A 9937-nucleotide genomic window follows, 5' to 3' on the forward strand; every position below is an offset into this window, starting at 1 on the left:
TAACCATTTCCAACTAAAGACACTTTACATATGGCCTAAGGCCAGGGAAGAAATGTTCCTGTTTTTATGCACTCATTATGATCTACTATTGCCGTTCAAAAAATTACATTTTCAAACTGTATTGTAGGTGATTCTGGCTTTCCCTGTCTGCCCTGGCTGCTAACACCACTCTTGAGGTGCTCAACATCTTCAGAATCTCGCTACAATGCAATAATTACTAAGACAAGATGTGTCATTGAGGAGACTTTTGGGGCTGGACTTTCTGTCCAGCAACTTACATGTACGTCACTGGACTTTGGGTGGTTATACCGGGATGATGCCTGCAGCTGCAGCATCACCCCCATATCTCTTTTTAGAGCCAGTGGTCCGCTCTCTTGTAATAGCAATCGGAATGGCTAACCAGCCAACATGTCCCCCTCTCCCGCGGCTCTCTTAGGCTCTCCCGTCCCACTAACCCGGAAGCAATGACATGACATCACTTCTTGTTTACTAAACCACCGGCGCCTTTTTTTAAAAATCGTAAAACACTCAAAAACACAGATCTCTGTGTTTTGAATGCTTTTAAGTGCAGAGGAGGGATTTGGGGTTTTATAAACCCCAGATCTCTCAATAAAGAGGACCTGTCACTTACCTATTGCTGTCACAAGGATGCTTACATTCCTTGTGACTCAAAAAAGTGATAAAAAAAAATTAAAGCAACAGTGTAAAAATTAAAAATTTAAAACAATTAATCATTTAAAAAAAATGTAATTGCCCCAGTCCTTCCGTGCTTATGTGCAAAGGTGAAAACGGGCTTTGGTCGCAAACAAAACAGCGATCGTCCCACACATGAGAGATATCACCACGAATGTCATATCATTGACAGTAGTTCTAGCACTAGACCCCTCTTTAAATCAAAAGTGTTATCCTTTAAATGCTTATAAAGCTTTGCTGCTGTTGTTGTCGTTGCACCGGCATGCGCAATTTTAAAGCGTGACATGTTTGGTATCTATTTACTCATCATAACTTCATCTTTTATGTGTTACATAAAATTGGGTTATAGATTGTGTTATTTTTTTTATTAAAATTAAAAAATGTGTATTTTTTCTCAATAAATTGTGTTTGAAAAACCTCTGCGCAAATACCATGTGACAAATTGCAAAACCCACCAATTCATTCTGTAGGGCCTCTGCTTTAAAAAAAAAATATATAACGTTTGGAGGTTCAAAGTATTTTCTAGCAAAAAATACTGATTGTTACATGTGAACAAAAAGTGCCAGAAAAGGCACAGACTGGAAGTATTTAAAGTGGTTGTAAACCCACTTTAGAGACTTTTGCCTATAGGTAAGCCTATATTAAGGCTTACCTTTAGGTGCTATCAATATCTCCTAAACATGCACCGTTTAGGAGATATTTACAGTGCATGCAGCCGATGACGTCATCCGGTGCACAGATTTGCATTGATAGACATTTTAGGCACAACTTCATTCCACTCGTAATGTGAAAAGGACTTTTTATCAATTTGATTGTACTGTATGTAGGATGCATTTGCACCTATACTTATGTACTGTAAGAGGCACAGCTCTGTGGTGTTTTATGTGAAGTTATGTTTGTTATTCTAAAAATGTGTTAACGTGCATTGCAGTAATGCATTGCAGCGCAAAAGTGTGAACCTGACCTTTATGGTATAATGCAAGCACACCAAGACTAGTACTGTTATTATGCGTAATCAAAGAATTAATGTCTTGTCTGTGTATGTTTGAACCTATAATGCTAAGGCCAACATTAAATAATATTTATTCCAAAATGGTATTTATCTTGAGGTGATTTTCTACAAACACACCCATGACCTTATCCAGTGAGTCAGTGTTATGTACTACTAAAATGCCTCCAGGTAAAGTATTATGTAACAGTCAATCTGTTCAGATCTCATATGTGCCGCCAATATTTACTTTTCCAGTGTCATCAGCCAGAAAGACTTCATGTGAAATCTTTCATTTCTGCATTAACACCATTTTTTGATGTATTTGCCACATTACTGGAGAGATAGATGGTTGAGTCACATCTGCTTTTGCATTTTCCACTCACATCAACAATAGCTTAGCCACAGTGCTTAACATATTAAAAATCTTCAACACTTTTCTTATCTACAGTAAGTTCTAATGAAACTGATTATAAAGCTCCTTTTCTAGGATGTTTTTTTAGATGAGTACAATTTGATAAACTTAAGTAAAAAGAGCTGTTGGTAATTTTATTTTCAATGCATTTGAGCAATCAAAGCAAGAAAAGTCCAACCAATATGGATTTGCCACTTGTGGGTGGAAATCAGCCAGTGGACTATCTTTGTCCTTTATATAGATATAATTTCACAATTTTTTTATATGAATCTTTTCACCAGTATAAATAGTCATATCTGAGCCACACATTGGATTTCTGCCCCCCTGACCTCTAAATCCGAAAAACAACAAATACAATACAATAAAAGTCTGTATATACCAAAAGGATCTATGTTTACTCCCTTGTTTTTAAAAGATTATAAATATTATTTTCCCAAGGATACACTGTGTCTTTTAGGCCTGGTTAACGCTAGTGCGATTTAAGATGCAATTTCATTCGCACAAAATTGCATGAGAATGGAAATCACATTGTTTTTAATGGTGCCCATTCACATCAATGCAACTCAGCACAGCGCGATTTTAGAAAAGGGTCCTGTACTACTTCGGCTTGATGCAGCACAATTTTGTGTTCCATAGACTTCAATTGAGATGTAGAAAAAAATGCATGTGCATGTGTCTTTTGGTGTGCTTTTGTCTGCAATTTGTGTTGGTTGTTAGAAGCCAAAACCCTTCAGCTTCCTAACAACCAGTCATTCATCCCTGCTGTTAGCAGCAGGGATGAGTCATTGGTTGTTAAGGAGGCAGCACCTGCCAACATCCTAACAACCAATGACTCATTACTGCTGTCAGCCAGGGGATTCTTGGCTGACAGAAGAATGTAAAGAAATGAGCTGTCAGTGTCCTAGAGCCCTTGGGTACGGTATGGATTTTAAGGAAGACCGCGAACCAAATGTTTTTTTTTAAATAGCATGTGGTTCCCTTACAATCCATACCAGACCCTTATCTGAGCATGTAGCCTGGCAGACCTGGAAAGGGGAAGACAAGCGTGTGCCCCCCTCCTGAACCATACTAGGCTACAGGCCTCAACATGGAGGGGACTTTGCCAGGAGACGAGGCCCCACTGGCAAAATACCTTGTCCCCATGCTGATGAGGATATGGGCCTCTTCCCCATAACTCTGGCACAGTTGCTGTGGGGTCTGGGGATGGGGGGCTTAGCAGAACCTAGGAGGCCTCTTTACCAATAAAGAGGGTCCCCAAATCCCAGTCCATTCCAAAAACTCAGACAGGAACATGACACATTAATAATAAGTATATACTGTATTTGGATTAGAAATGTCGTACTGAACAAATTAAGGTCATACATGACCACACTAGCACATAAAGAAAGGGAAGATAGCTGTCAGATATTCCCTGGGTGACAGGTTTATCTTAGCTACCCGGTGTTTAGTATCCCCAGATGCGAAATTCAATGCTGAACAATAATCTATCAGTTTCAAGAATGCAACCGGTACATATTGGAACATATAAATAGTGGTAAAAAACTGTCTATAAGGGAGGGACCTGATATTGTCATAACCCCCAGGACGACCCATGGCCACTCTGTTTTATTGGTCAGGGGCATCTGTCAACACCTCTTTGATCCCAGAGAAAAAGGGAGATCCCTAACCAGTTGGGAGTTCTCCTTTACCATCAAAGCAGGAACATCTGTCAATTTGAGAACCGATAACATCTGGCTCATCGATTGAACTCTAATAACATCCAGGACATTGACACATTGACTGCAAGTATTCTTCCTCCACAATTCTACCTTATTTTTCTATTGCTGAAATTATGTCTCTTTTCTTTGAATTACATTTTTTCTATAATTATTTTATTTGCACCAACTTTGAACTTTTCATTATTAAAACCTTATTTTGAAAAGTGTTAACCTTGCCCCTAAGCTTTTAATGCAAGCTAACAAAAAAAACTATCTCTTGAAGAGTGCTACTGTATAGAATAAATCATGTGTGGTCATACCTGTCTGTGGCGACAGTGTGTGTTACAGAGGATTATTCTAAAAGCATAATTGGCATTGATAAAATTATGAGCTTCCTCCTGCTTGGACCAAACGAAGGTGGTGGCATTTAAAGGGATAATTGCTCAATTAGCCCAGTGACAATCGCTCTCAACCTGCTGGCACCTAGATTGTGGTCCCGCAAGCTGGAAAATATTTGTGCAGGGTGCAGCCAGGGCCACTGATAGGGCAGTACAACCAGCCCTGTTAGGGCTACAAGATTGTGGAATTCTCTACCACAAGAGGTGGTTTCTGCCGGTAGTATGGTGGCTTTCAAAAGATTCTTAGACGTACATCTCAAGGATCAGAACATTCAGGGCTATGTGAGATGATTACAGCCACACACACCTACACAGGTTGAACTGGATGGACTATTGTCTTTATTCAACCTCACCTACTATGTAAACTATGTATGTATGTTGTACCGGGCCCGGTCCTATCAGCAACACTGTGGGCCCGGGCAGCATTACAGTTTATTGCTGCATTAAATAAAAAAATTGGTTTTGCTAAACTTCTACCCCGCTCCTCCTCATTTATGGAGCGGGGTTATACCATTTTCCTCGGCCTCATCAGGGGCCCAGGTGCGCACAGAGAAGGGACTATTTCTTCATTTTCGGGGCGCATGTACACCATGCTGCTCTGCTACTCAATTAGTCCGGGCCGGCGGAGTGATACTCTGATTCTCCACCCAGTGCCCGCCTTCAGTTCTCACTTGCTGACATGTGAGGAGGCTGACAGGAAGCATCTGAAGATGGTGGCTGCTCTGGACACAGTGAGTGAATAATAGAGCACAGAATCCTCACTGTGTCCTATTGGGTATCTCCCAGCATAGCAGGTTATCATTAGCATTACAACAATCATCACAGGCAGCACAGTAAGATGGTGCTCTATCATGGCTCCATGTCACATGGCTGCTGAGGGTGCTGACTTTGTTAAGGCTGTGCTTCGTTACACTCTGTAACACTCAGTACAACCATAAGTACAGCCATAAGTTAACACAGTCAGCAAGCAGCCATGTGACACAGAGCCATGATAGAGAACAAGCTTACTGTGCTGCCTGTGATGATTTTTGTAATGCTAATGGTCATAAGACAGTGAGATGCTTCTTTACACTTCAGTTGGGGGAGCAGTAAATGTGCAGAGGTACTGCATTTTTACCACCCCCAAACCAATCCCCTTTTAACTATAGAATATAGTCTCTATTTTGTGCCACATCCAAGTAATCGATATACAAACATTAGCAGAACCCCAGTTCTGCCTGAAAAAGCGGACTTTACTGGCAATATTATGAGACCAAAATAGTAAAAAATATAGCCTTTATTTACAAAATGTAAAAATATAAAAATAGTATGTGATTATTGGGACATATAATGATATTGAGAGCACGTATTATATAGTCATACATCACAAAAGACACAATATAAAAACAGCATACAACAGGACATGGATAAACTGGAACGAAGGGAACCCTCTCCTGGTGGGGGAGGTAAAGGTGATCCTATATCCCCACAAAAACACCATGGGGTGACCTAGTTCCAGTAGTAGAAAGATCATTCAGCCAGAACCTTCTTCATCCCAGTTTATCTATGTCCTGTTGTATGCTGTTTTTATATTGTCTTTTGTGATGTATGACTATATATACATGCTCTGAATATCATTGTATGTCCATATAATCACATACTATTTTTGGCTTTTTAAATTTTGTAAATAAAAGCTATATTTTTTACTATTTTGGTCTCATAGCATTGCCAGTAAAGTCCGCCTATTCAGGTAGAACTGGGGTTCTGCTAATTTTTGTATATCAATCCCTTTTAATTACGTTCTGTCCAGCGACGTATCAGTATGTCACTAGATTGGAAAGGTGATATTTGGGTGATCATTAGAGATGTATAGAACTGTTCGCCGGCGAACAGTTCCCGGCGAACTTAGCATGTTCGCGTTCGCCGCTGCCGGCGAACATATGCGATGTTCGGTCCGCCCCCCATAAGACATCATTGAGGCAAACTTTGACCCTGAACTTTACAGTCAGCAGACACATTTCCAGCCAATCAGCATACCTCCCTCCCACACCCTCCCACCTCCTATAAATAAGCAAGGGCAGCATCCATCTTAGATCATTCTGAAGCAGTGTGTGTAGTGAGAGTAGGGAGAGAGCTGCTGCTGCTGCTGCTGCTGCTGCTGTTAAGCTAGGGACAGTTAGTCAGTGTTCCTGGTCTTGCAGTGTTCTTGGTCCACTACTGCTGTAATATCAGCACCCCAAAAAGCCCTTCTAAGGGCTGGTATTTGTGGTTTTTTTTTTTATATATATATATATATATATATATATATATATATATACCTAGCGTCCCCAAAAGCCCTTTTAAGGGCTGGTAATTGAGTTGTTTCTTCTTATATATATATATATATCTATATCTATCTAGTGTCCCCAAAAGCCCTTTTAAGGGCTGGTAATTGAGGATTTTTTTTATTTATATATATACATATATATATATATATATAGTGTCCCCAAAAGCCCTTTTAAGGGCTGGTAAGGTAATAGAGTTTTTTCCTTATATATATATCTATATATATCTATTGTACACTGCAGTTGCCTGCCCGCTGTGTGTGAGAGGCCACAGACCCACCACAGACTGTACTGTGTGCACACCACACTCATTTCGGGTGGCACAGGCACAGTACCTTGCATTTTAAAAAATATTTTTTTTTCCTCTGTCATAATTGCAGTGAGTGCTGTGTCAGGTCCACAGAGTGCACTGTACCCACTGCAGTGCACTGCCCACCACTGATATATATACAGTGGCACAGCATCTTGTTGCAATAAATTGAAAAAAAAAAATATTTTTTATTATTGCAGTTGCCTGGGCTGCCAGTTACTGTCAGGTCCACAGAGTGTACTGTGCCCACTGCAGTGCCACTGTGTGCCCACCCACCACTGATATATAAGGTGGCACAGCAGCTTGCAAAGTAAAAAAAAATATATATATTTTTTAATTGCAGTTGCCTGGGTGCCAGTGACTGCTGTCAGGTCCACAGAGAGTGTACTGTGCCACTGCCCACCCACCACTGATATATAAGGTGGCACAGCAGCTTGCAAAGTAAAAAAATATATATATTTTTTTAAATTGCAGTTGCCTGGGTGCCAGTGACTGCTGTCAGGTCCACAGAGAGTGAACTGTGCCACTGCCCACCCACCACTGATATATAAAGTGGCACAGCAGCTTGCAAAGTAAAAAAATATATATATATTTTTTAAATTGCAGTTGCCTGGGTGCCAGTGACTGCTGTCAGGTCCACAGAGAGTGTACTGTGCCACTGCCCACCCACCACTGATATATAAAGTGGCACAGCAGCTTGCAAAGTAAAAAAATATATATATATTTTTTAAATTGCAGTTGCCTGGGTGCCAGTGACTGCTGTCAGGTCCACAGAGAGTGTACTGTGCCACTGCCCACCCACCACTGATATATATGCCTGCAAGAGAAAAAGCCAGCCGCAGAGAAGCCGTATTCCTGAAAATATAAGAAAAATGCTGTTTTTTAGGGGTTCTGGACATGCTACAGAGCTGAAACTTGACAGGTACACTTTTTAGACCCCCCAGACACTAAATACAAAAAATGACATGCCTGCCTAAAAAAATGCCCGATAAATGCCTGCAAGAGAAAAAGCCAGCCGCAGAGAAGCCGTATTCCTGAAAATATAAGAAAAATGCTGTTTTTTAGGGGTTCTGGACATGCTACAGAGCTGAAACTTGACAGGTACACTTTTTAGACCCCCCAGACACTAAATACAAAAAATGACATGCCTGCCTAAAAAAATGCCCGCTAAATGCCTGCAAGAGAAAAAGCCAGCCGCAGAGAAGCCGTATTCCTGAAAATATAAGAAAAATGCTGTTTTTTAGGGGTTCTGGACATGCTACAGAGCTGAAACTTGACAGGTACACTTTTTAGACCCCCCAGACACTAAATACAAAAAATGACATGCCTGCCTAAAAAAATGCCCGATAAATGCCTGCAAGAGAAAAAGCCAGCCGCAGAGAAGCCATATTCCTGAAAATATAAGACAAATGCTGTTTTTTAGGGGTTCTGGACATGCTACAGAGCTGAAACTTCACAGGTACACTTTTTAGACCCCCCAGACACTAAATACAAAAAATGACATGCCTGCCTAAAAAAATGCCCGCTAAATGCCTGCAAGAGAAAAAGCCAGCCGCAGAGAAGCCGTATTCCTGAAAATATAAGAAAAATGCTGTTTTTTAGGGGTTCTGGACATGCTACAGAGCTGAAACTTGACAGGTACACTTTTTAGACCCCCCAGACACTAAATACAAAAAATGACATGCCTGCCTAAAAAAATGCCCGATAAATGCCTGCAAGAGAAAAAGCAAGCCGCAGAGAAGCCATATTCCTGAAAATATAAGACAAATGCTGTTTTTTAGGGGTTCTGGACATGCTACAGAGCTGAAACTTCACAGGTACACTTTTTAGACCCCCCAGATGCTAAATCCAAAGAAATTTTTTTATTTTTATTTTTTTTTAATTTTTCCAATAATTGGCTCTCTATCAAAAAATTATAATTTTTAAGAACTTTTTTTTGCGTGATCCCTCTCCGGCATGCCACAGTCCAGGTGTTAGTCCCCTTGAAACAACTTTTCCATCACTATTGTGGCCAGAAAGAGTCCCTGTGTGTTTTAAAATTCGCCTGCCTATTGAAGTCTATGGCGGTTCGCCCGGTTCGCCGGTTCGCGAACATTTGCCGATGTTCGCGTTCGCCGTTCGCGAACGGCGAATTTTAGGTTCGCGACATCACTAGTGATCATTGCAGCAATGATGGAGAGCATTTTTTAGCCCCAGCAGTTCTGCACAAAGTAAATGTAATCCTAGTGGCTAAGAAGCTCCTGGATTACTTTTACAGGCAGTGGAAGGGGGGTCCCACCCCCTGCCTTTAACCGCTTGCCGACTGCGCACAGTATATTTACTGCGGCAGTCAGCCCCGGCCAGGCAGAGTGACGTAGATCTACGTCTCTAGCCTGTCACTGGGTTTTGAGCCAATAGCGGGTGAGCGCCCGCCCACTGAGGCGCGCGCCCGCATCGGCTCGTTCACAGAGGAGTCCGGGCGTGTGACCGGCGGACCCGATGTCCGCCGGTCACACTACGATCATCGGTAGAGCGGGAGAAAGGCGGGCGGCTTATGTAAACAAGCCACCTGTCATTCTCCCCTGTGTAAAAATGGAGATCAGACGGTTCTACTATGTAGAACCGTTGATCTCTGTTTTTACAATAGGAGACCTGTCCCACTACAGTTAGAAACACGCCCCTAGGGACGCACTTAACCCCTGCATCTCTAATAAAGATAACTCCTTCCCTGCCAGTGTCATTTTTACAGTAACAGTGCATATGTATAGCACTGATTACTGTAGTAATGTCACTGGTACCTCCAAAAGTGTCAAAAATGTCAGTCAAGGGTCCGATCTGTCTGCCGCAAAGTCACAGTCCCGCAAAAAAAAAAATTGCAGATCGCCGCCATTACTAGTTTAAAAAAAACAATAAAAATGACATAAATCTTTCCCGTAGTTAGTAAACGCAATAACTTTTGCACAAACCAATCAAAATATGCTTATTGCGATTTTTTTCACCAAACATATGTAGCATAAAACAAATTGGCCTAAAATGTTAAAAAATTTAGATTTTTACATTTTTTGGGGGGAAATTTCATATAAAAAATGTGAAAAATATTGTTATTTTTTCAAAATTGTTGCTCTTTTTTGTTTATAGCGCAAAAAGTAAAAAT

Source organism: Pelophylax lessonae, assembly GCF_965119305.1.
Source record: "Pelophylax lessonae genome assembly, chromosome: 1".
NCBI classification, from domain to species: domain Eukaryota; kingdom Metazoa; phylum Chordata; class Amphibia; order Anura; family Ranidae; genus Pelophylax; species Pelophylax lessonae.